Source organism: Cebus imitator, unplaced genomic scaffold, assembly GCF_001604975.1.
Source record: "Cebus imitator isolate Cc_AM_T3 unplaced genomic scaffold, Cebus_imitator-1.0 Scaffold21, whole genome shotgun sequence".
NCBI classification, from domain to species: Eukaryota; Metazoa; Chordata; class Mammalia; order Primates; family Cebidae; genus Cebus; species Cebus imitator.
This window is the reverse complement of record NW_016107336.1, coordinates 5531378-5558399: the sequence shown is the minus strand read 5'-3', so window position 1 is coordinate 5558399 and position 27022 is coordinate 5531378. Positions and strand designations below refer to the sequence as shown.

The 27022-nt window shown below is 38.8% G+C and overlaps 1 long non-coding RNA gene across 1 annotated transcript in view; it reads right to left on the bottom strand.

Annotated features, from left to right (window-relative positions):
• Positions 1-27022, bottom strand: part of LOC108299391 — a 435824-nt gene that overhangs the window by 347259 nt on the left and 61543 nt on the right. The window contains exon 3 of the long non-coding RNA XR_005198934.1: positions 11443-11619. This is a non-coding gene — a long non-coding RNA (uncharacterized LOC108299391). The remainder of the gene's footprint in view (positions 1-11442; positions 11620-27022) is intronic.

Sequence of the window (27022 nt, the reverse complement as noted above, 5' to 3'; positions counted from 1 at the left end):
CATAGGCGGGTGTTGAACAATGAGAACACATGGACACAGGGAGAGGAGCACTATACACTGGGGTCAGTTGGGGGGAAATAGGGGAGGGACGGTGGGGGGTGGGGAGCTGGGGAGAGAGCAAGGGGAGAGATGCCAGATGTAGGTGATGGGGAGGAAAGCAGCAAATCACACTGCCACATGTGTGCCTATGCAAGAATCTTGCATGTTCTTCACATGTACCCCAAAACCTAAAATGCAATAAAATGGAAAAAAAAATATATATATATATATAAATAAATGAATCAATTAATGTTCTCCTGAATAGATATTCCATTATAAAAACAAAAATATTTCTAAATTAATTTATATCAAATTCAATTAAAACCTTTTAAAGATGTATTCAAATGCCCATTCAAAATTTCAAAATAATAATTTTGAAAAATTGGCAAAATGGAGTTTAAAACAATTTCTAATTATTATTCAAAGTCATTAGAGCCATAAGTGCTTGCTTGAGCCCAGGGGTTTTAGACCAGCCTTGGCAACATAGTAAGACCCCTGTCTCTACAAAATATTTAAAAATTAGCCAGGTACAACACCATGTACCTATAGTCCTCACAACTTCAGAGGCTGAGGCAGGAGAATGTTTAAGAAGCGGAGGCTACAGTGAGTTGTAATCACGCCACTGCACTCCAGCCTGGACAACAAAAGAGATCTTAACAACAACAACGACAAAAATTATACAATGGGAACTTTCTTTTAGCATATCATAAAACCTCAGAAGCATAAAGCAAAAACACTAATAAACTGACCCTATAAACTTAAAATATCATTTTAAGAGGAAAATAAAGCATATTCAACACATTTTTTAAAATAATGCATACTGGGAAATGACATTCATAAAACATATGACAAAGGATTATTAGCCTTAATATTCAAAGAGTTCAAACAAATTATATGGGATTTAAAAAATGTAATAGGACAAGAGCAGTCAATTACTCAAAGGAAAAATTTTGAAACAGCAATCATAAAAAGATGTTCTTTCTTGTAAACAAAGAAATGCAAATAAAAGCAACCATATATACGCTAGTAGATTGGCAAAGGTAAATAATATCAAAATCTGTATTAAAAAGGGAACAGAAATTCAGACACACGTGATTAATTGATGAGAATTTCAATTCATGCACCTGTTCTCGACATCATTTTGGTAGGCCCCTAGCAGGCATAAAGAGAGAAAGGAGAAAAGAAAGGAAGAAGAGAGTGAGTGAAGGAGAGAGGGAGAAAAGAAAGAGAGAGAGGAAGAAAATATAAAAAAAAAAATGCTCTTTCTCTCAAATATTAAGTAAATAGTGAAATAAATAAGGCAATGTCCTGCATCTGTTAAAATGATAATGTAGAATATTTTGTCATGAATGAATATTCAAAATCAGTATAAAATATACACATTATTTATAATATATGAGTGTGTGTGTGTGTATGATAGTTTCAATAGTGTGATCCTAATTACAAAACATTGGGTGTGTAGGCACCTGTGTGCATGTATAAAAGAGATACCTAGAAGAGATTTCACCAGTGCATTAGGAGTGGTCATTTCTTGATGAAAAAATTCTATGTGATTATTACCTTAACCTTTATGCTTCTCCAAGAGTTTGAATTTTTTAAATAATGAGCACGTCTCAGTTTTATAGCAATAAAACTACTTTTAAAATGTGAGTCATCCAATGAGATGAGAATTTAATAGTATATGAGCGATTACATAAAAACATATCTTCTTGGAACTGTCTTTCTATTGAGATCAATGTCTTTACTCCTTTTCCTCTTCACTTTGGAAGAGACAGAGGAGAAGCAGAAAGCAGGAAGAATTTGATAATAATCCAGATATAAAACTATTATTTCATTTTCTTTTTAGTGGTTTTAGTAACTGAATTTCATTTTAGGTCAGCATTCTTTTGGATATTTAGAAAGAAACAAAATAGAAGGCAAAGATAATATGTCATGAATATGTTCTAAGGATCACTCATGTTCAAGCAAAGTATTAGTGTGGCATGCAAAGAAAGGGAAAGAGGCAGACGAAAACAAGAAAACAAGCACTGAGTATGAGGAGGTGGATTGGAATCCATGAGAGATGCTAACAGTAAGGGTGAAAACAGAAAACGATTGAAAATTCATAATCAAGAATTACAGGATAGGATGAATTTGGAGGAGCCATCCAAAAGAACTATTTAAGTAAATCAAATGTTCAAAGCCAGTGCTCATTCATTTATCCTTTTGGTCCAAATCCAGTCAGATATTACCTCCAGGTGCAACATTTGGCACCGAGATGAGCATTAAAGTTAAATATTTATTGGTGCCTTAATATTGTCAGAGACTTGTTCCAACTCTGACCCAGGTTTGTTTCCCTCAGGAAGCGTTGTATGATGCTTTATCCTGATCTCCCTAAGATTTAAGAAATATCCTAGAGTTCTTTTTTTCATTTCTAATGTCAGTTCAAGGAGGTCGGCTGTCTTTTACATTAGTGTCTGGGCCATAACTCTGCCTTTAAATATTGAAGGTAATCTGGATTATTTTCTCGATGGGGTAAATTTAACCAATATGGCAGATGACTATTCTAAACAATATCAGACACTTCATAAATAGATACTCTATATCACAATGCATTTCAAAATGCCTAATACTTTCACCCAGCCATTCTAATTCTAGAAATTTTTACTAAAGGAATTCTTGGGTAGACATACAAATGTATTTACAAATGCTAATATAATACTATTTTCAACAGAAAAATATTTTTTAAATCATGAATGCAGGTTACATGTCCAAACAATAAGAAGCAAGATAAATAAATTTGAATACAGACATTAAATGTTCCTCATTAACATCCATTAATGTTAATTTTCATTAAAACGACAATTTTCAGAAACAAACTGCATAGAAATAGTGGCATCACTATGGTGAAGAAGTACCACAGTGTGCTTTATGGATATGCCATTAAAATGTTTGATAATCACAGGTTAACACCTCTTGTATGCTGCACACAAGGAAGATTGAATTGTGTGCCATATTGATAACAGCCATTAAGTGCTGACTTCGTATCTACTGCACATGATGGCTTGACTTACTTGACTTCTCAAATATTATTTCCTTGTCTCCTTCATTCAGAGTTTGACCTAAGACTACTTCCTTGGCCCATCTTCCCCAGTTGGTCAAATTGTATAATTAAGCAGGAAGCATCTCAGATTGGTCCATGTTGTGAAGTAGGTTTGGGAGATGCTTGGGTATACAGTAACCTAGGAAAACGCTGTGTATAATTCAATCTGTCATTTTGCGATGCCTGTTCTAAAAGGGCACACTCATAGAGCAGTCTTGACATCATTCCAAAGGACTGTCATCACATTATCTAGGTCACACACTACAAGCAATTTACTTAGAAAGCGTTCATCCCAAGGTTTAGGACAGGGAAGATATTTTGATCTGAAATTGATCATAATACTAAAAATAAAGTAGAAGCGCACATGCCATATTATTGAGCATGATCCAAAAAGATATGTTCTTCTCTAACATGAAAAGTAACTAAGAAGCCTTAGTTAAGAAATCATAATTACTTTCAAAATTCAGAGGATGATTCTATTGATTAAGACTGGCTTCTTTTTAAAGAACTAATTCCACCATAAACCTCTGCTGTGAATTTTTGAGCCAATTATTTGGAACATAAATTTCAGACAAGCTAGATACTGGCAATAGTTTTGAATTTACTTAGTTTGGTTCAAGGATTCAATTTTACCTGTGCCATTTCTTGTTCACGCCACTGGTAAGATTACAATAGCATAGATTAGGTGATATGCTTTAGTGAAGTACTGAGGGAGATTTGCCTAGTTCCTGCCACTCCTTGTTCAACAACTGTTAAATTACTAATAGGGAGATATTTCAAGACTTGCCTTGACTGATTTCAAACTTGCTTAGGAAGCAACAAATGAAAGAAAAATACATGGCTTTGAATACAGCGTCTATGTGGCCCTTGAGAATTAGTTTACCCATCCCTGAAATGGAAATAAAATCTACCTCAGAGAACTGTCATAAGAATTAAATGAAATGAGCTAAATAAACCCTGAAAACTACATTAATATTTTTTCCCTTTGTCCTATAGCTACTTAATATCAGGACTATATTTTTGACCATAATTAATTTTGTTGTTGCTGCTTGTTGTTTTTAACAGTTTATTTTTTAGGTAGTTTTAGGTTCACAGACAATTTGAGAGGATGGTGTAGAGATTCTTTACATACCCACAACTCCCACACACACATAGCCTCCCCAACAACCAGCATCCCCACCAGAGGGTATGTCTGTGACAACTGATAAACCTACATTGGCGCATGTCATACAAAGTCCATAGTTCACATTGAGGTTCACTCTTGGTGTTGTGCATTCTCTGGGTTTAGAAAAAATATATACTGGTATGTGTCTACGGTTATAGTATCATACAGATTATTTTTGTCTTACAACTCCTCTATGCCTCACTTATTCATTCCTCTTCTCTACCACCCAACCCCTGGAAACCACTGATCTTTTTACTATCTTCATAGTTTTGCCTTTACAGAAATGTCATGTAGGTGGGATCATATGGGATGTTGCCCTTTCATGCTGACTTCTTTCACTTAGTAAGATGCATTTAACTTTCGTCCATGCCTTTTTGTGGCTTGATTAGTCATTTCTCTTCGCACTAATTAGTATTTCATTTTCTGGATGTTCCATAGTTTATCCATTTGCCTGGTGAAGGGCATCTTGGTTGCTTTTAAGTTTTGGCAATCATGAATAAAGCTGCCATAAATATCTGCATGCAAATTTTTGGGTGGACATAAGTTTTCAGTTCCTTTGGGTAAATATCAAGGAGTGTAATTACTGGATCATAGGGTAAAGGTGTATTTAGCTTTGTGAGAAACTGCCAAATTGTCTTGCAAAGTGGCCATGCCATTTTGCATTCCCACCGAAAGGAACAAGAGTTCCTTTTGCCACATGTTCTGATCAGCATTTACTGTTGTCATTGTTCCAGATTTGGGCCATTCTAATAGATGTTTAGTGGTATGTCACTGCATTTTAATTTGCATTTCTCTAATGATATATGACATGGAGCACCTTTTCACATTCTTCTTTGCCATTTGTACGTCTTCTTCAGTGAAGTGTCTGTTAATTTGGCCCATGTTTCAGTCAGATTGCTTGTTTTCTTATTGTTGAATTTTTATAGTTCTTTGTATATTCTGCATTACATTTATTTTTCTGATATGCCTTTTGCAAATATTTAATCCCAGTCTGTAGCTTGTCTTCTCATTCTCTTGACCCTGTCTTTTGCAGAGCAGATATTTTTAATTTTAATGAAGCCTAGTTTATCAATTATGTTTTTATGGATCATGTTTTGTTGTTTTATCTGATGTCATCATCACACCTAAGGTCATCTAGGATTTTTCCTGAATTTTCTTGTAGAAGTTTTATGTTTTGTGTTTTATATTTAGGTCTATGACCCATTTTGTGAAAGGTGTAAGGTCTGTGTCTAGATTATTCTTCTTTTTTTTTTCTTTTTTTCTTTTTTTTACATGTGGATGTTCAGCTGTTCTAGCACCATTTGTTGAAAAGACTATTTCTCCATTATGTTATCTTTGCTTTTTTGTTAAAGAACAGTTCATTACACTTATGTGGATCTATTTCTGAGTTTTCCACTCTGTTCCATTGATCCATCTATTCTTATCCCCATACCACACTGCCATAATTACTACAGCTTCATAGTAAGTCTTGATACAATTACTTTTTTCTCTTTTTTATTACAACAGTTAATTTTTACTAAAAATTCTGGAGTGATCAGAGAAGTAATGAAGTCTGTGTCATGTAAAGTCCAACATACCCTTGGATGGTTACGGTATTGATGGTCAAATATCAGCAGAACTATTGAAAACATCTTTTCTGGAACTATGTGGTCCATTCCTTTCACCTTTATATCATCATAAAAAGTACCGAAAACAGTGACTTAACCAGCAAACATTTTATTTGCTCATAATTTTATGGTTCAATATTTTGAACACGGCTTAACTGAGTGCCTCTTCTACTCCAGGTAGTGTTCACTGAGAGCATTCCCTTGGCTGCATTCAGTTGGCGAATGGATTCTGGTAAAAGTCCAAGAAGTCCTCACTCACATGTCTAGTGCCCCAGTGCACCTCTATATGACATTCTCTTTCTCCAAGTAACTAGCCTGAGATTACTTGCAGCATTATCATCTCAGAAAGATCAGAAAGCTACCGTAGGGAGCAGTAGTAGCTCCGAAGCGACTGGCTTCCAAGAGGAAATAGTCTAAAAGGGAGCTTCCAGACCTTCAAAGCCCAGACTCAGGTATTTTGCAACAACCCCTGTTCCATGTTCTACTGATTAAAACTAGTTACAGGGCCAGCTCAGATTCAAGGAAAGGGGAAATACACGTTAGCTCTTGATAAGAGCTGCAACCAAGAATTTGCAGCCACTTTTAATCCATTACAGTCATGTCTTCTAGAGATGCTGTAGTACAGTCACAGTGCTCCTTTTCATTCAACCTCATCATTAGTAGTTATGTGGTATACTGAGTTGGTGTAGAATTATCCCACAGTGAGCTTTTAATCCCCCACCAGAAAATCTGAGTAATTTATAAAGAAAAGAGGTTCATTTGGCTCACAGTTCTGCAGGCTGTACAAGCATGGCACCAACATCTGCTCAGCATCTGGTGAGACCTCAGGAAGTTTATAACCATGGTGGAAGGCAAAGGGGAAGCAGGAGTGTCACATGGCAAGACAGGGAGCAAGGAGAGGAGGAGATGCCAGGTTCTTTTAAACAGCCAGATCTCACATGAACTAATAGAGTGAGAACTCACTCATTCCTGCAAGGACAGCACCAAGACATTCATGAGAGATTCGCCTCCATGATGCAAACACCTCCCACCGGGCCCCACCTCCAACACTGGGATCACATTTCAACATGAGGTTTGGAAGGGACAAACATCCAAATCATATCACCCCTTTGACCACATTCTCACCAAGCATGTCACCCTTACTTCTTCATGTAGCTCCACAGAAAGTGGCACAGACAGCAGCAAACTTGGCGAATTGCCCTTCCTGTCCTATTCCAGGAAGAAAATCTACCATTCTATTACTGGTGTGCTGCTTTGAGGGTGATCTTAATTAAACTGCAGAATGTCAAAGGTTAGTATGGAGAAGGGGCAGCCAATAGGGAAAGGATATGAGTCAGGTTCATTTGTCACTGAGCAGCAAGTTGGTAACCCTTCTCTTAGAAAAGATTGTTTTAAAAAGCCAAAACTTCATATTATATAAAGCCACCATCATTTCTCCATCTACCAGTCAAAGTAGATCTGTCCTTACCTGCCTTCCATGCACACTCTACTACTCTTGGGGCCTCACACAAGCATTTGTGAAGAGGAAGCTCTGGAGAGGATGTTTCAAGTTCACATTTACAGTCTGACAAAGCAGATGGTATTCTCTTAAATATCATTTCTCAGACATTCAAACTTACATGTTTTAGAAATAAGGCAGAATATTTAAATAATAGCATTCCTTGATCTTCAAGACCCAAAATGCTGGCAGGCTCCTACTTTTAAGCCCAGTGGTGAGGCAAAAGCAAACCTTAATGATTTCTGAACCCTAAGTCAAGAAGCTTCTGGTCATGTCATATGTTCTTCCTGCCTCTACCTATGCTTTGCCTTAACTTAGAATCCACTTCTTTCTGAAAGCCTTCTATGGCCCTGCCAGGTGAGCTGCACCTCCTATATACTTTTCTATCACCCGGTACTTGTGCCCATCAAAGCCTCTGCTACACTTACTGTAATCATCCATGTACATAGCGGTCTCCTTCATTAGATATCCTCCTCCAAAATAAGAACCCCACTTTATCCACCCTTGAATCCCCAGTCCTTGGCACAGTGCTTAGCATAGGTCAGCTGTGCAGTGTTTCTTGGATTCATGAGCATCTTTCAGTGACAGCATCACATTAGCTCTTGTCTGCAGTCTTCTGAAGGAAGTGAAGAAGCTGAAACGGAGTGGCTCAGGGACTTGTTTCATGCCTGAACCATGACCAGAGATCCTGACCTGTGACCCACTGATCTTTTCTCTATGCTGAAAAATCTAGTTTCCATCTTGCATTTTACTTGCTTTGTCTTCTGTGCCATTAAAACACAAAGCTCAGGACTCCCAGCATCACAGAAAGTTGGAGCTAAAGAGGGCCTTAAAAACTATGTTGTCATAGTCCAAACCCAGCATTTTATGCAAAGGAAACCAATCCTGGAGAAAAGTGACTTATGGCAGATCTAGGACTCAGGCCTACTGGTGCCTCTTAGTTTTCCTACCTCTGGTAGAAAGGTATGACAGTATTGATAAATGCATCTTTTATTCCAGATTTCAGCCTCCATCCCAGACCTATTAATGGAATGCAAATAAATGAATTCGAAAAAAAGGACATGATTTTCCATTCATCTTTATATTCTGCTTCCACATGCCACACATGGAGACCATTTGGTGGGGGCTGAAGAGGTGAGAATAGACCCACGACACACAGTTCTGCATCGCCACTCCGCAGGGCTGTCAGTAATATCTTACTTAACATCCTGTCACAGAATTTTCCTTCGGTGTCACCTCGGTCGCTACTGTAACACTCCATAAGAAATAATGCCATCTGTTAAAATACACAAGGCAGGGAAACGCAGCTGCTGTCATCGTACAAAGATGGAATTAGCCAACACTAAGCAATTACTTTCCTTTTAAATTTCACAATTAAAATTTTAGTCTTGCTTTATTTGTATCACAAAAGTCACCACAACACTGTGCCTGTTGAAGTAACAACACCACTCTCTTGATGAAAACATAGAGGAGGAGTTTAGTTGGGGATAATGGTAATTGTTACTCTGTTGCCTTTTTTATAAATATTTTTTAAATTCCATTGGGTGGTGTTAATTATAGGTAGCAGTACTAAGAATAATGGGTTTGCTTATAGCATTCACATTTTGGATCTCCTAGTACTCAAAGAAAAAAAAAACTCACAAAGTGAAGTTGCTAGCTGATGGAAGGATCATTAGGCTGCATATCCAAATTTGTTTTTTCTCTCTCTCTCCTTGGTAGTAGAAGATTTAATGGAGAAGGAAGGACTCAGCTCCTAAAGAGACAGGTTTCCAATTTGAACAGGAATGAAATCCTGCCCCTCAGCTTTTATTTCATTCATTGGAAGGGAGCAGATTGCTGGCTAAACAACAGAAGGGTGGACCTATTCAGAGTTTAACTGCTTCAAAAAGCTGTAAGAGATCAACAATTACATTGGCCGTACTCCATTATGAGGGTGTCAGCAAGCTGGTGTTTCTCTCTTTGATGCATTTTTTTAAGCATGGGAATTATGTACTATATTTTCCGGGAGGAGACAAATAGACAAAACCTGTCTTAACTGTTTTTCTGATGGGCAAAGTTCTCTTGCAGGGTAGAACAAAATCAGTGACTTCAATAAAGGTTTAAATTGCTAGCTTTTCTCCAACTTCTGACACGTTTATGAATATATATCACTCAATGAAACCATATGCCAGTGACGCCATGAGTGTGAAAATACCTAAATGTTTGTTACTTGGGTCTCTTTAGACAGGAAGACTTAAATATCCACTCTTCTCATGACGTCTTTAATAACTCTTTAACTTTCAGCACAGTGTCCACCATCTAAAATATGGTATTTACTTTTAATAACCTTCCATTGTTGTCTGGTTTATAGATGGAATGGTTTACATACCAGTTCATAGGTAAGATGGCTCTCAAACTACATGGTGAAAAGCACTTAGATCCACCTTAGGATAAGTTCATTCTAAACTCGGCAGTGAAGATAAAAGTCTTTATAGAAAAATTACTTAATAAGTATGATGTACTTGGCATTTTAGTAACAAAACTCTCAAAATTAGTTATTTTTTAAATCTGTATACAGCTTGACTTCCTAAACACTGAAAATTCCTTCAGGACTAAGACCATGCTTATCTATTTGGTTACGCCATCAGATACAACACAGTGTCATCAGTAAGGTAGGCTGAACTTTTGTGGACTAATTAGCTTCAGACATTAAAAGCTGAGATGTTCCCATTTTGGAATTACATGTGTTAGTTATTATATATCTCAGCTGGGGTATGGCAGAAGGAGGACAGCTAACAAAATTATTCTCACAAACAAAATCTTGACAAATTCATTACTCACACACATGGATTTTGTTGGAGCTATTGACCAAAATCTTGATGAATACAATGATGTCTGATGTATTATTAAATAGAGGAAACTTGATTTTATCACAGTCTATAACCTCTTGAGGTCCATGAAGACAAAGGGCCATATTCAGAAATAAATTGCAATCTGTGAATATAATTCACAATCAAGGCTCTTAAAGTCACAAAATAGCAATGACTACATGTCTGATTACTAATTGAATCAGGCACTACCAGCACTCCAGTGAAGAGCAACCAGACAGAGGAAGCCCCTGGGCCATGCTTGTCTGTATTTTATACCATAAGACACATGTCCAGACAGTCTTCAGTTCTTAAGGATGCTGTTTCTCTTTGTGGAATCATTTATAGAAAAGAAGAAAAATGATGTGCTAGGCATTATACCACTCTCTTCAACTGGAGTAGTACATCCAGCTTAACAAGAAAACATGTGTTACTAATGACCTCCTTTGTGTCTTACCTGGCTAGGGAGAGATCTAAAGCCAGTTTTCAGTTGAGCTCCTGTATCATATTACTATTTCTTTTCTGAGCTAAGCTTAAAAGAACGTACAACAATGATGAAAGTACATAGTTAAGAAGCTAGAAAGAAGGCAAAGATTATTTTTCCCCATGCAATATATAATAGATCTTAGGGGTCTCAGAGAGAAAAAGATATACACAATCTGTTCAAACCACCCAATTTCTCATTCAGGTCCCCATTTGCCCATTGCTTACTAGTTCTTCATTTTTTCACAGTCCCTTGACTTTCCTACCTTCCTCCTTGTTGTTCCCTTTTGGGTCTCATAGACTCCATATACATCCACACCAAGACTCAAGCTCTCACATACATTTAGCATAATCATTTTGCATAACATGAATATTGCTCAAAGTAGCACATAGGGGAAAAACATGTGCAAACCCTTTTACCCTTGATTAAAAGCAATAATTGGGGATAAACCTCTAAGTGTGAATGAAACAAAATAAAATCTTTCCCACTTTAGATTTCCTCAACTGTAATTGCTATTCTTTTTTTCTATTCCAACTATTTTATGTAAGAATGGGTAGCTTCCTGTGAGTTAAAAAGTAGAAAAGAATGAGCTTTAAGGTGAGAGGAAGGGACTCAAGACAAGTTTTAACTCTGCCTCTGTACCCAGATGTGATATGAAGTGGTAAATAAAAAACAACTTATCCCAACTGAAGACTTTAGTGTTAGCTGGAGTCTCACCTACCCACACATGTGCACGTGCCAGATGGTTCCATGGCAGTCAGGAGGTTTGAAGTGAAGCACTCTCTTCATCTGCAGCTAGAATACAGGATTGCCCAGTGAAATAAGATGCTCATTCAGATGGATCCCAAATAAATGGATTAGATCTCAGAAAATACGCGGTTTCTCTTTCTTCAAATTCCTAAAAAGATTCAAACCTTGTAAACATTTTCACCACATCCCAGCCAAATCACTTTCAGTACCAAATTTAGTCATATGCCTCCAAATATGCATATGATAATTTCTCTATACACCTCAATATTTGTATAACTTCTTAGGTTAGATTTGAAAATAACATCAGGTGTTTGTCCCGCATTATCTCATTTACAGTAGAGCAGCCAGTTTATTACAGTCTATGTGAAGGTTTTCAAAATTTCCGATCTACAATCAAATGCTCTGGCAGATCCTCAGTGGTTAAGCAATCCCCTCCAATTTTATCTGAATTTGACTCATTCTAAAAATGCAGTGGGTTTCATGCTGTGCACATAATCATCACACCATATTTATGTAATGTTTTAAATTTATTATTGAATGATATAGCCACTGAAAACTGAATTACTCAATAAGAAATTTAAATTTCTGAAAACTCCTCATTATCCATGCAGGCCCATTCATTTCACCCGAGATTCCTGAAAGAATACAAAGCAAGACAACAACTTAATTCATGCATGAATCTGCCAATTTAATTTCTCCATTTGTATAAGATATGGGGTGTCTTGCAACTTAGGTAAACAAGATCGTCACCCTAAAAACAGACGATGCAAATGGAATGTGGATGATGGAGGGCTTCTGTTCCCACCAATATATTATTCAGTTAACAGCATGCAAATGAGTTAACAAGAATACATGCAGAGTTCCTGGGGTAAATAATTTCCATTTCTGTCACTGCCTAGAAACCATTCTTAGATACCTCTTAAATATTCATGCCTAGGGAAATAGGCAATAAGATAAATTAAGGAAATCATCTCTCACCAAAGGTTTCCTTTCAAAGAAGAAAACATGAGGAGAAAGAGAATATATGGTGAGAAGAGAGAAGAAAAGAAAAAGAGTTTTTTCCTAATTTGTTTGTTATCTTTTTTTAAAGCCTTCTTTCTGGCCTTTATGGAACTAAGCTTGACCCATGGTAAAATTTTGCACATTATAATATTAATGGTCATTGAAAGCACAAAGCTTCAAGGAGTTTTGGAAGGCAAACTTCTGAGAAGAAGAGCTCCATACAATTAACACTGCATGCTACCTAGCCAAACCCTTCTGCAAAAAATTAAAAAAAAATAAATAAATCACAGTTTAAATTATCAGCATGTTAATGCCCCACTATGCATATCAAGGAGAAGCTCACTAAAATATCCCATTAAAATATGCAATTTGTGCCATAACATGCACTGAGAAATACTAACCACAAGTCAAGCAATACCTTGACCAAAATATATATGCCAAATTTTCAGATTGTTCCTGGGTAGAACTGCACAAATTCATTATAGTTTAGACAACCAAAAGAAAATGATTTTTTCTCCTCACCCTTTGTTATGCACTTACTTGTGTCCTTGCCTCCCAATTTGTATTTTGAAGTCCTAACCCCCAGTGTGATTTTGTTTGAAGACAGGGCCTTTAGGAGGTAATTGAGGTTAAATAAGGTCATAGGGAAGGTGGGCCCAATCCAATAAGGTTAGTGTCCTTGTAAGAAGAGAAAGAGATGTCAGATAGATCAACCTCTCTCCCTCTCTCTCTCTGTCCCCCTGAGTGTACCCAGAGAAGAGAAGCCACACAAGGTCAAAGGGAGAAGACAATTTTCTACAAGCTAGAAAGAGACGCCTCATGAAAAACCAACCTTGATCTTGAATTTCTAGCCTCCTGGTCTGTGATATTTTGTTATGGCAGCCCAAGCAGACTGATACACCCTTGTTACACTAGAGTTTAATTTTGTAAAAGGACTAATATAAGTCATCAGCCTTCATCAGAATTATAAAAGAAAAATGAGAAATTTCATCACAGGCACAGACCATATTGATACCAAAAAAAAAAATTGAGTGCTTTGAATATGCTAATCTCTGGTCTCAGCAATGGGGATACAGTCATGAATAAGGATGCGGTCATGAACAAAACAGAGAATGACCAGCTGTCATAGAGATTGCATTCTGGTGGGAGACATAAATAATAACTGTGCAAACAAATAAATTAATAAAGTAATTTTGGTTAGCAGTAGTGTTATGAGAGTAATAAAGTAAGGCAATGTGATAGAGAGTGAAGAGTGGAGTCAGGTGATGGAAGGTCTCTCTAGAAAGCCAGCATCTAAGCTAAGGCATGAATTAAAAAATGAAACCTGCCACAGCAATGAGGAAAAGATCACTCTGGGCAGAGGGAAAATCAAGGGCAATGACTCTGAGGTAGGCACAAGCTTTCTGAAGATCAAAGAGTGTATTAATATCACTGAAGAGTAGTGTGCAAGAGAGGGAGTTACCGGCAAGGGAGCAGGGAGGTAGGAAGGGGTCACGCCATCTAAGGACAAAGGAAAGAAGTAGGAACTCATCAAATACAAAGCATTGGAAGCTAATGGAAGGTTTAAAAAAAGAGGAGGGGGGGAATGACGTGGTAGAATTTATATTTTTAAACATCACTTTAGCTACTAGAAGATAAATGATAAGGAAGGTAAGAGTTAATGCTGGAAGACCAGCTGGGTGACAATTGTAACAGATGAGGCGAAAGTGATGATGGCGTGGCCCTAAGGTGGGAAGGCATGGCGGTTGACTCGGTGTAACCGGGTCACAGATTTTGGAGGCAGGGTCAACAAGCATTCTGATGGCTGTATAAGCTGAGATTAAAAAAAGGAATCAGTAATTACTTTTTATGTTCCAGCTTTAGGAGACAAAGCAGATAGTATTTAACGTACATGTCTTAGTTGTGTATCTCCACAATGTCATGCTTGGCCCGGAAAGGGGGTACAGTTGATATTTCTGAAAGAAGGGGAGGAGAAAAGAAAAGAAAGGTGAAATAGAGTATGGGAGGAGAGGGATAGAGGAAGGAAGAAAGGGAAGGAGGAAGAGAGTGAAGAAGGAAAGAAGAGTGAAGAAGCAAAGAAGAGGGAAGGAAGGAAGGAAGGAAGGAAGGAAGGAAGGAAGGAAGGAAGGAAGGCAGGCAGGCAGGCAGGTAGGTTGGCTCTCACTATACATCACTGCCTCATGCAAATACCAAACTATTTAAACAGAGCAATATCTAAGTCTTTCAATATATATTCCACATACATTCCCTATAATTCAATATAGTTATTATTGTGTCTAATAACTGTTAAGCATTGCAAAATCTTTATAAATAAGATAAGGTTTAAATTATATTTGATATAGGTTTAGAATGAAGTATATATTATTTTCTTCTACACAAAATACCATTTATGCTACATGGCCCTTTCCAGAGCCAAGTTAGTTTACCTCTAATATGCATTCCCTGGCCATGTTTTAGAACAGTTGGCTTACTATCATACTAAATTTAGACACATCAGTTTGAAGACCACATCTTAAATAGGTCACTTTAGAACTCAGGTAATATTCAAGGTTTTACCCTAAAATGAACTTTTTCTCAGCCTATAATTTAAAACTGCAATCCTTATCTTCCTTACTAGAAATAACTGGAATAGCCATTAATTTAAAGTTCGGGACTTTAAAATTATGCTTAAAAATGTAACTGTGAAAATTTGCATGAGTTGCCTTGAAGAAAAAATACGGCCTCTATGGAGAAGTCTAGACTAACTTCAGGACTTAAATATGATCTATTCCTATGGCTACATTTTAAATGGCAAAACAAAGTATCGCATAACATTGCAAGTAATAAAGAAGACAAAACAGCATACCACGTGAATCTAGGAAGTCAGAAAAGTCCATCTTGATACTTCAACTCAATAGGCAAAACAGTGTCTCCAAGGTAGAGGGTCCAAAAAGTGAGGCCTCAGAGAGCCACACAAGGGACAGCAGCTTGAATATCCTTGGAGAGTAGCACAGGCATCAGAGCCTGAGTCACATGAAATGCAACTGTCCCAAAGAATGCCAGTCAGAGATCCATAAAAACTTATCCATTATAGAAGCCCATGAAAGTTTGCCTCATCTGGTATTGGCAATTTAATGTCTTGGTTCCTAGATGGCAGATTTATTTTTTTTAATTTGGCCAAGTCCTAAGACAGCACTTAAATGTGAGTACCTAGTTGTTTCGTGTGATTATGGCAGGGTAAAATGAGGAAGTGAGCTGTACAGATAAATGATGCCGACATCATAGCTCCTCCTAGTACCTGGACATACTGCTTCTGCAGGTCGCCTCTTGCTATCTCTACTGACCAGAGAGCAATCCAGCCTGGAGGAGCAAAGCCATGTGCACACTCCCCAGCAAATTTTGGGTGGGGAGGGGGGCAGGGAAATGTTTTCTTTTCCTTTGTCACCATTTTCTTTATAAAATAATCTTTCAAACATCCAACGTTTTAAACATCCAGATAATCAGGATCTTCTCTGATATCTTGATGACTTCTAAGACCTCATCTGATGCGCCCTTCATTTGCCCCATTTCATCAACTGGAAAACCAGGATATGATCGGAGACTCAGTTCCCATGGTGAGCTCCAATGTGACACAGGGCAGATTCATGCGGAGCACCAAGGTTCCTGTTCTTCCACACCCCTTTCACTGTGGATGGCTCTGAAAGAATATTTGGTTTCTGTTCCCCTCTGAACAACTAAAGAAAGCCCTCTTTTCCAGAAGTCCTAATGAGAAAATGCAAGAGAAAACCAGACCAGCAAGAACTCCACACAAACCCTCTATAAACACAGCCATGAAGAGAACTTTGGAAGCCTTCTCTTTGCACCAAAGAATAAAGGGAGTAAAAAATCAGTTCCTTGGCTATCCTTGTGCATGTACTATCTTCACTTGCCTCTCTCTATGTTTTTTTGTTGTTGTGGTGGTTTTGTTTTGATTTTTGTTTTTTGAAGCACAGTCCTCCTCTGTTGCCCAGGCTACAGTGGCATGATCTTTGCTCATTGCAACCTCTGTCTCCAGGGTTCAAGCAAGTCTGTTGCCTCAGCCTCCCAAGTAGCTGGGACTACAATTGTGCACCACCACATCCAGCTAATTTTTGTATTTTTAGGAGAGACAAGGTTTCACTATGTTGGCCAGGCTGGTCTTGAACTCCTGACCTCATGATCTGCCTGCCTCCGCCTCCTAATGTGCTGGGATTACAGGTGTGAGCCACAGTGGCTGACCATTTGCCTCCACTTTTTCCCAGCATTGTCATGGTCCTATATCACCTTGCTGGTAATTGATTTTATGACTGATTCTATCCAAGTTCACTTTTCTGAACTCCTCTGGAGAGAATGAAGCAGGAGTTTCACAGAATGCTGTCTAACATAGTAGATACTTAGAACTACATTTTTAAAATGCAACAAAAGAAAAGATACGTACTCTGGGCCGGGCATAGTGGTTCATACCTGTAATCCCAGTACTGTGGGAGGCCGAGGCGGGGGGATCACCTGACGTCAGAAGTTTGAGACTAGCCTGGCCAACATGGTAAAACTCTGACTCTACTAAAAATACAAACATTAACTGGGCATGATGGCTTACACCTGTACTCCCAGCTACCTGGGAGGCTGAGGCAGGAGAATTGCTTGAACCCAGGACAAGAGGTTGCAGTGAGCCTAGATCGTGCCATGGTACTCCAGCCTAGGTGACAAGAGCAAAACTCCATCTCGAAAAAAGAAAAATGCACTCTGTGTACAATTACTTTACTTCATACCATGAAGACAAAGTTTATTTTAAACTGACTGAAATATGCTCATTTTAACCACTTATTTTTCCAACTGGTATAAGCAGAAATATTGAAAGTCTTTGACAAATGACTTTGACACATGTACATTTTGTGCACAGTCATTGATTACTGGGTGGAGAGGAGTCTGTCAAGATAGGTGGAGATAGTCCTCCAGAAGACAGGACTGGAGACAGCAAAAAAATATCACAGCAAAGAGTCCCAGAGAATATGACCCTTTTGCAGAATAGCAAGATTATCTCACACAATAACAATGCCTGTCATGCTGGGGAGAAGAACATGACTTTTGCTTGCCCTCAGATAAATAGATGAAAAATATAACCTTCTAAAACAAAGCAGTCTGGAAATATGGGGTCATTTATAAGAAATATTTCATATTCTTAATTCAACAACAAAAGCAATGTGGGTTGCAGAGTTTGGGGCTGCAGAATGCAAAGAGGAAAGATAAATGGTAGAAGGAGAGACAAGAAAATCAGGTTTAATAAACTGAGAAAGAGGGAGAGGGAATTGAGAAGGGGCAGCTTCTTCTCAACCTCACCTTCTATCACTTTCCAGAGAAAGAGGAAGTCAATTATGTACCACAGCATCACCTCATGCAGTTCAATTCCCTGGCTGACCTTCTTTGAACACACTTCCTGCAGGTTGTCTTGACAAGTTGCCCTGCACATCAGCAGAGGAAACTTTCACTACCTGTAGCCCTAGAGAAGCTCATTAAAAACATACGGAGTGTGGCATGAGGCTGTAAATTACTTTAAAACTCTCAGATTTTTCCTCTGTCTCAAATTATACAGATCAATTATTAAGCTTTGCCACAGAAAAGTGGGTCATAATATCTGTTAATATATCACAGTTGTATCAAGCTGCCACTCGTGATCCACCACAAAGCAAGAAAGGTTTATGATCACGTTAAACCAAGTTTTATCACACACACAAAAAAATGGAACAAAGACAGAGAGGGAGGAAGGGAGGGTGGGAAGAAGAAAACAGAGAGGGACAGACAGAGAGAAGAAAGGAGGAAGGGAGGGAGGAGGGAGGAAGAAAGGAAGGAAGGAAGGAGGGAAGGAAGGAAGGAAGGAAATGAGAAAGGAAGGAGGAAAAAATATTTATAGGGTAAAGAAAATTATAGCCGCAATTAATAACATTTACAGTATTCATTAGCATCTCCTAAAGGGCCTGTGCATTGTGTATGCCTTTGTATCAGTCAAAGTCTGCCCTGTATGACAAGAAAATACCCACATATCTTACATCAAAAGCATTTCATTCCTGTTTCTCTTCCTCCCTTACTGCAGTGAACACATGAGAACACATGAAGGAAGGGAGAATAATTCATTACTTTGTCTCCCACTGCTTTGTATGTTCAACATTTTTTGAATAAATATAAAGTCATAAATTAGCTTGTAGCAAAACAGAATTAATTGAATGTCTTAAGTAGGATCATCAAACCAAGGTTTGAGTCAATTTATCTGCCTAAGATTTCACTAATGTAGTTTCAGCTCATTAAGGCGAGAGTTGACGCTGGAGATGGGACATTTTTAGACATAGAAAGGGAAAAAATAAGATCAAAAAACTCTGACATCCTCTGTGCAGGAGACTTCCTTGAAGGCTATCTAATGTGTACTACAGATCATAAAACTGCCCTCCAAACAGTAAACTATGATTGGGAAAATGATGTTTTCATAGAATCTGAAGATATTTACACACCTACCGACCCTGAGAAGCCTCTGCCCTTTATTCTTTCAAAGGTCCTTGCCATAAAACGTCTTAGAAACACTGCACAGAACTGCAATTGTGTGTATGTGTGTTGTGCACACACGTGTGTGTTCATGATGTATGGAACAAGGCACACAGATATATGTAAATACATTTATATATATACTTAGATATATAATGTTATCTATTTTTGCTTTTTAATACATATGTGGAAAAGCAAAACATATTGTCCATTTATGTATTATACATAAACATAGAGAGACATTATTTAATTGTTTTCTTGGAATGAATTTTTCAAGCATCCAAGTGAAACAAAAATAATTGTATGCAGCAAGAAAGAAACAGCAGCAAAGGTTGTGGGGGAAGAAGATTTTCCTGCATTTCCAGTAACAGAATCGATAATAATCTGTATTCTTCCAGCAAAAAGGCTTCCCCATAGGAGAAGTGGTAACAGTCACTGAGTGTTCTCCCCGACCCTGGTCAGCAACAGTGGCACAGGTGCCCAGTTCTGCTCTCTCCCCATTTGGTTGAATGGGTTCTTTCCTCATAGACAAGATAACAGGATCTTGGAACTCCTTATTCAACTACTTGCAATAAGTAAAAATAAATTAAGGAAAAAACTAAGTTTTAGACTAAGGCTTATATAATATTACCTAGGCCTAAAGACGTGAATGCATGTTTCATTTTGGTAATTAAAATATTAAAGAATTCACATAAATGAATCAAGGCTGTACAAAGCATCATCGAGGCTACAAAGTTGGAATGAAATGATCAGAAGTAGATAAAATTCTGGCTTAGAAGAAAAATGAAGTCACTTACTAGATGTAAGCATGGTCAGGTTATGCAATGTCTAATCTTCAATGTCCTACCTCCTCTGTAAAATCCAGATAATTCGTCGTGAAGATTAAAATACACACCAGGGCCTGTCGGGAGGTGGGGGGCTAGGAGTGGGATAGCAGTAGTAGAAATACCTAATGTAGGTGACGGGGTGATGGATGCAGCAAACCACTATCGCACATGTATACCATGAAACAAACCTGCATGTTCTGCACATGTACCCCAGAACTTAAAAATAAAACATAAAATATAAAATAAATAAAAATAAAAGATAAAATAAAATAAAATATAAAGTAAAAACATAAAATAAAATAAATAAAAATAACAGGTGATGTATTCAAAGTACTTAGCACAATGCCTGGCACATAATACGCACTTCATACCTATCTGCTGCACTATTTTTATTATTCACCAAATAATTTCTCAATTCTAATTTCAGGTAATTTTTTATTACAGCCTATGGTCGTATAATGGATTATACGTTATATACTCCTAGTAGCTTTGAACACACACACACACACACACACACACACACACAAACTAGGTGTATTCTTCATCACATTTTTAAAACCTTAGCTGATTTTAAAAATCAGGTTTAAAAAACTAAACTAAATGCTTTGCATTTCTCTTCTGCTGGCACTGAAAAACCAATGACAGAAACAACTCCATACCTGAGAGACCTGTGACACATCTGACATATACTACATATACTGTGCACAGCACAGCTATTTATAAGGTTAGTGCTTAATTTTTTGCAATGGCATTCAAAGAGAAACTATGTACATGTATAAATCCTTGTCTATCACCGATAAGTCTGGAATATTATGTAAATCTATCCCTTTGTATTTTACTGCAGTACCTCTTTAAAACTACGTTTTCGTAATTTTCATATCTCCAGTAGAGTAGAAATTATAATTCGTATGAATTTCTAAAGTTTACACTCTTGCACAGGAAAGAGTATTGCTATTTGCCAGAATTAGAGATGACCTTGCCCAAATGGGGGGAACAAAAGATTGTTTATTTGGGATGAATTTACATTTATGGCCAGTTAAATCTTTCTCTGGTGCCTCTGATCCTCCTCTCTGGTACTATGAGAAGGCAACTTTGGTTAGTTGCTCCCACTCACATCCGAGCAGAGCTGCAATAACAGCAAATCGTCCTTGGAAATCACAATCACATTAGGCTGCTGTTCAAATAGCTTTTAGGGTTGTGATAACAGGAGGCATTCCTAATAACTGGTGACTCTGTGAGACCCTGCCCAGAAGGCCTCCAAATGGCAGCACACCATTTAAATTTTAATCTGGAAGCAGTGGAAATGATGAGATTCCAGCCGGGGACCTTCTGGTGTGAGGGCCGGTGTTCAGCCTCCCCATTAGATGCCCCAAAGCTTCATTGAGTTGATGAGTGACTGATCCTTCTCGTTCTACTTTTCTGCTGCCTACCATCTCTCACCTGATTTCCTGGAACCTCCAGAGGTCGTGCTTCTTTGCTTCCATGGAGGCTGTCTTGGAGCTGATCGAACATTCCCACGTTGCCGTGATCCAACCAAACACATTTGCGCTTGATGTAGTGGAATGATACTTTTATCATTCTGACAAGTGGTAACTTTCTGAACTTTTTTCCTTCCATGTGCTGAGTGGGCTTTGGGACATACTTACCCACTTAAAGCTTCAAATGAAAGTTGGCAGATGCACGCCATGGGCAGGAGGAAAACAGTTTATCTTTTCCTACAATAAGCAATAACCCTTAGGATAATAACTCAACACAAGTTAAATAGCTAAAGGGAACATTAGTGGGACCCTGTCGGCATGGAAAGGAACAGCTGGCCATGTTAGTAATCATTGCTTATCATTACTTGGGAAGTCCACTCCCAATTCTACTACCAACTTGTATTTCCTGAGTGTTTAGGCAGTAGCACACAACAGATGAGAAAATATTACAACAGGACCTCAGACACAGAATTCTAGATCTGAATGTTTGTGATTGCCAGGTTCCATTTCCAATGAGCAGGAGGAAAAAAAAACATTTTACTAACTGGAAAAAAGTTGGGAAGAAAAATGTGAAGCCTCTTCAAATATCTCTGACTCTCATATCTCTGACTCAATTATTTTTAATAGGAAACTTTTTATTCCCAATGCGTATCAGCGACTCCCAAGAAGGGTGATTTGTCTCTCAAACTAGGAGTATGACTCTAATGAAGGGATGCACATTAATACCTGGATGTTAGCAACACTCAGAATGCAAACTCAGCTGCTTCCACTGGGCTCCATTAGGAAGCCTATTTCAGTACCCCAATACCCTCAACAGCAGAATTAGAAAGTTGTTTTGTTTTGTTTTTTTTAAACCACACACAGGAGCAAATTTCTGCAAGGTGGAAATGGGAATAAAAACCAGTGTTTTGGAATTTTTTCTTTGCAGATAGTCATCAAATGAGGTACAATATTTGCTAACAGAGGGTAATTTGAATTATCCACGGATAGTTCAAAAACACAAAGAGTTCATTACCCAGATATCTCTATTTAAAATAGATTTGCTTTTGTTCATCAGTGCAGTGCACATGGCTGGGAAATGGCAATGTGCCAGAATGAAACTGCTCCTAATTTTCAGAGGAGGCCACCAGCTAATTACACAGACTGCAGGTGTGAAGAGAGAAGCTCAAAGTAATCAATAGCAGTAATTAATCTGCTAGACTGGAGCTAAAGAGCTAACAGCTGGACATCAGAAATGGACACATGCAACAAGATCAGCAATAATTACCTCTTTAAATATTGAATTTCCATAGCAACAATTAAGCATATAAATAAAGGCTGGAAACCAAGGCTTTGAGGCATGACATTGCATGGCAAACACAACATTCCCCAAATCAACCCTTTTAATAGAACACCAACAATATGCTTGGGCTGGGTCGACCAATTTCCAAGGTTGGAAAAAGCTGAATGTAACTCATCTTGCCTCAGCTTTCTTGGCTTCCAGTCCCCAAGGCACAAAGATGGCCCTAGAAGTTTGCTTTGGGCAAGACAGCAATACCTTCCCTGGTGCAGCTGAGTTATCAGCTATAAGATACATTTCCCCTCAACTGGGAAATATGTTCCTTTTTTAAGAGTCATGAAATCTATAGGCAAAATTCCTAATTAAGGTGCTGGAACCACCAAACTTGAAAAAAGCAATTGGGCAGTATTTTGAGAGTCTCTTCAAGACCCATATGACAAGCAAGAGACTCAGACTTTGAGGCTTCTGTAACATTTCTTGCTTTATGGGAAGAATAAAGAAAACTTTTTTTTATTGTATTTATTTATTTTTTAATTTTACTTTAAGTTCCAGGATACATGTGCAGAACATGCAGGTTCGTTCAACAGGTATACGTGTGCCATGGTGGTTTGCTGCACCTATTGACCGTCCTCTAAGTTCCCTCCCCACTTCCCCCACCTCCAACACCCCCAGGCCCTGGTGTGTGTCGTTTCCTTCCCTGTGCCTTGTGTTCTTATTGTTCAACTCCCACTTACAAGTGAGAACACGCAGTACAGTATTTGGTTTTTCTATTCCTCTGTTAGTTTGCTGAGGATGCAGGTTTCCAGCTTCTCCCATGTTCCTGCAAAGGACATGATCTCATTCATTTTTATGGCTGTGTAGTATTCCACAGTGAATATGTACCACATTTTCTTTATCCAGTCTATCACTGATGGTCATTTGGGTTGGTTCCACAATTTTGCTATTGTAAATGGTGCCACAGTAAACATCTGTGTGCATGTGTCTTTATAGTAGAATGATTTATATCCCTCTAGGTATATGCCCAGTAATGGAATTGCTGGGTCAAATGGTATTTCTGATTCTAGATCCTTGAGGAATCACCATACTGTTTTCCACAATGGTTGAACTAATTTGCTTTCCACCAACTGAGTAAAAGCATTCCCATTTCTCCACAGCCTTGCAAGCATCTATTGTTTCTTGACTTCTTAATAATCACCACTCTGACAGGCATGAGATGGGATTTCATTACGGTTTTGATTTGCACTTCTCTAATGATCAGTGATCTTGGGCTTTTTTCATATGTTTGTTGGCTGCATAAATGTCTTCTTTTGAGAAGTGTCTGTTGATATCTTTTGCCCACTTTTTGGTGAAGTTGTTTTTGTCTTGTAAATGTAAGGTCCCTGAAAATTCTGGATATAAGACCTTTGTCAGACGGGTAGATTGAAAAAAATTTCTGCCATTCTGTAGGTTGCCTGTTCACTCTGATGATAGTTTCTTTTGCTGTGCAGAAGTTCTTTAGTTTAATTAGATCCCATTTGTCAATTGGGGCTTTTGTTGCAATTGCTTTTGGCATTTTTGTCAGGAAGTCTTTGCCCATGCCTATGTCCTGAATGGTATTGCCTAGGTTTTCTTCTAGGATTTTTATGGTTTGGGGTTTTATAGTTAAGTCTTTAATTCATCTTGAGTTAATTTTTATATAAAGTGTAAGGAAGGGGTCCAGTTTCAGTTTTCTGCATATGGCTAGCCAGTTTTCCCAGAACCATTTATTGAATAGAAGATCCCTTCCCAATTGCTTGTTTTTGTAGGTTTGTTGAAAATCAGATGGTTGTAGATTTGTGGTGTTCAATGAAACATAACAGCCTGCTCCTTATTCTGAAATCTCTGACCTTGAGGGGCACCAACCTGATGCCAGCAGGATGGGTCCTGTATAGGGTGTCTGACAATCCCTACTGACGGGTCTCACCCACTTGGATGACACAGGAAACAGGACCCGTTTTAATGAAGCACTTTGGCTGTCCCTTGGTGGAGGGAGTGTGCTTCCCTAGGGGGAAACCCACTCTTCTGGACTGCCCAGATTCCTCAGAACTACCAGGAGGAAAGGCTAAGTCCACAAAGACCGCAGCCACCCCTACCCCTAGGAGCTCAGGTCCAGGGAGATCTAGATTCTGTCCCTGAACCTCCTGCCAGAGTTGTTGGAGTTCTTGCAGGGAAGCCCCACCCAGTGAGGAAGGATGTGTCAGGGCCAGGCTTGAAGACGTGCTCTGGCTGTAGTCTGCGGCAGCTGGTCTGTTGGGCTGTGGGGGACGCCTCTTGGTGACCAAGCCATCCAGCCTCCCTGGCTTCAGCAAGGGAAAAGCACAGCCTGGTCAATGGATGCTGCCCTTACCCTGCCCAGGGAGCTTAGTGTGTTGGGCAATTGTGAATCCCAGTGCTGGCTGCTGCCCCTCCCCACAAGGTGCTCAAATGGCTTGGGAAGCAAGCAGCCTCAGCAGTGGTGCTGGTTGCTCCTCCCGCCCTTCCCCCACCGCCACCAGCTTGGTAGTCTTAGGCAGATTCCAGCTGAAGCTGAGAGGTTGTTAAGAATCTGCAGTTCATTTTTGTTTGTTTTGTTTTGTTTAGAGATAAGGTCTGTGTTGCCCAGGCTGGAGTGCAGTGGCTATTCACATATGGTATCATAGCACATTACAGCCTCCAACTCTTGGGCTCAAGCATCACGCCTACCAGTTTCTGGTTCCTTTAACAGCAGAAGGAAAGAGAGGTTCTGATTCTTACCTTAGGGTTTTTGGGTTGTTTGTTTTTTTGACACTCTAGAGCACAAGGCTAAAGGTTACAGCTGAGATCTTTGGAACCAAAGCAGAGCCCATTATCTGGGCACCACACCACTGCAGGCAGGTGGATAGAAGTGTGGCCCCTCTCACAATACGCCTGTAAGTCAGGGTGTAGGCAGAACTCCTTGTCATGTTGCTATGCCATCCTGGCTTCTCAGCATCTCCTTGCCTGTTTTCTTTATTAGTCCAAAGGAAAACAACAACAAAATCTGTTTTTAAGATATCTTATGTGAACATACATCAAATTTCCATGTGCTGAAACCCACATACCATCACTTTGCAATTTTTTAGAATAAGAATCCATTATTATCTGTCGTTATAAACCTAGCCAGCTCTCCTGCTCTTCTGTATTTTCCTATTTCCCTGCCATCATCTGCTATTTCTGCCACTTCTCTTAGACTCCTTGTCTGCTAAGTCCAAGCCAGAACTCACTCTCCAGAGCCTATTGTGGAGGTTTGTCTTCTTTCTGTCAGGTGCTTTCTGTCCTCTCTCTTCCTCCTATTTCTGTTTCTCATTTGTGTTCAGTTTTGTGCAGCATTGTTAGCACTGCTTTTGTGACCAGAAAAGGCTATAATGTGGTCCAGGATCATCATTCTCCTGACTCTAGATAGGACACTTGACAGTGACTAGAAACATTTGCATATTCAGAAATACATGAGATCTCAAGAGAGCCTACAGTATGAAATCAATTTCACAAAATAAGCAGCTTGTTTTTGAAAAGCTCTCTTTCCCAATAACTACCCACCTGTCTCTAGGATGATGCTAGGATGCAGATGCGACAAAACTGTCAGTGTGTATAGAGCAGGTCTGTGCCACCTCCTGCCTCCTCTGTGCTCAATGAGGAACACAGTAAATGAAGTTGCAGGCTAGCACAATACCTAACTCATGTTTCCCAGTTCACTTGTAGATATTACTATACTTTTATGTTCTCAAAAAATAAGCTGTTTCGTATTCAGTGTTACAGATTTCTTTCTTTTTTTTTATTAAAATACAAGGAGCAGCTGAGGAAGGGGAGACAAGGTACTTTATTTCTGACTAATTCCAGAAAAAACTTGTATACATGTGTTTGGAACTGTTGAAATGCCAAGTTTTCTGTAAAAGCGTCTTTGTAATTAAACTTTCAGATTTTCTTTGCTTTTTAAGAAGTTGATATGCTTATTTGACATTTGTCTCATTAAAATTTTTCTATGTTGAATTCACCTGAATCAATTTTACTTTCACTGTAATTAAAAAAAAAAATCTGCACAAGATCCTAGGCCCCAGAGGTGTGGGTTTCTGAGTGGGATCTTCCAATCCGTGGGTTGCACTGCTCTGTGGAAAAAGCATGGTTTCCCTGGCTGGGTAGCACACTCACTCACCACCTCCCTTGGCTGGGGGAGGGAGCTCCCTGCCCCGTGTGGCTCTCAGGTGGGCCACCACACCACACTGCTCTTCCTTCCTCTCCTTAGGCCACACCAGCTGCCTTCTCAGTTCTGATGAGAGAACCTGGATACTGTGGGTGCTGGTGAAGGATTCACGTGCTAATTACAGTTCTTTTCAGTGACAGCCTCTGATCACCATTGTTTGTAGTTGGCCATTTTGGCCCCAACCAAGAAAACGCTTTTGTTACTGGATTTTATATTATTTTGAG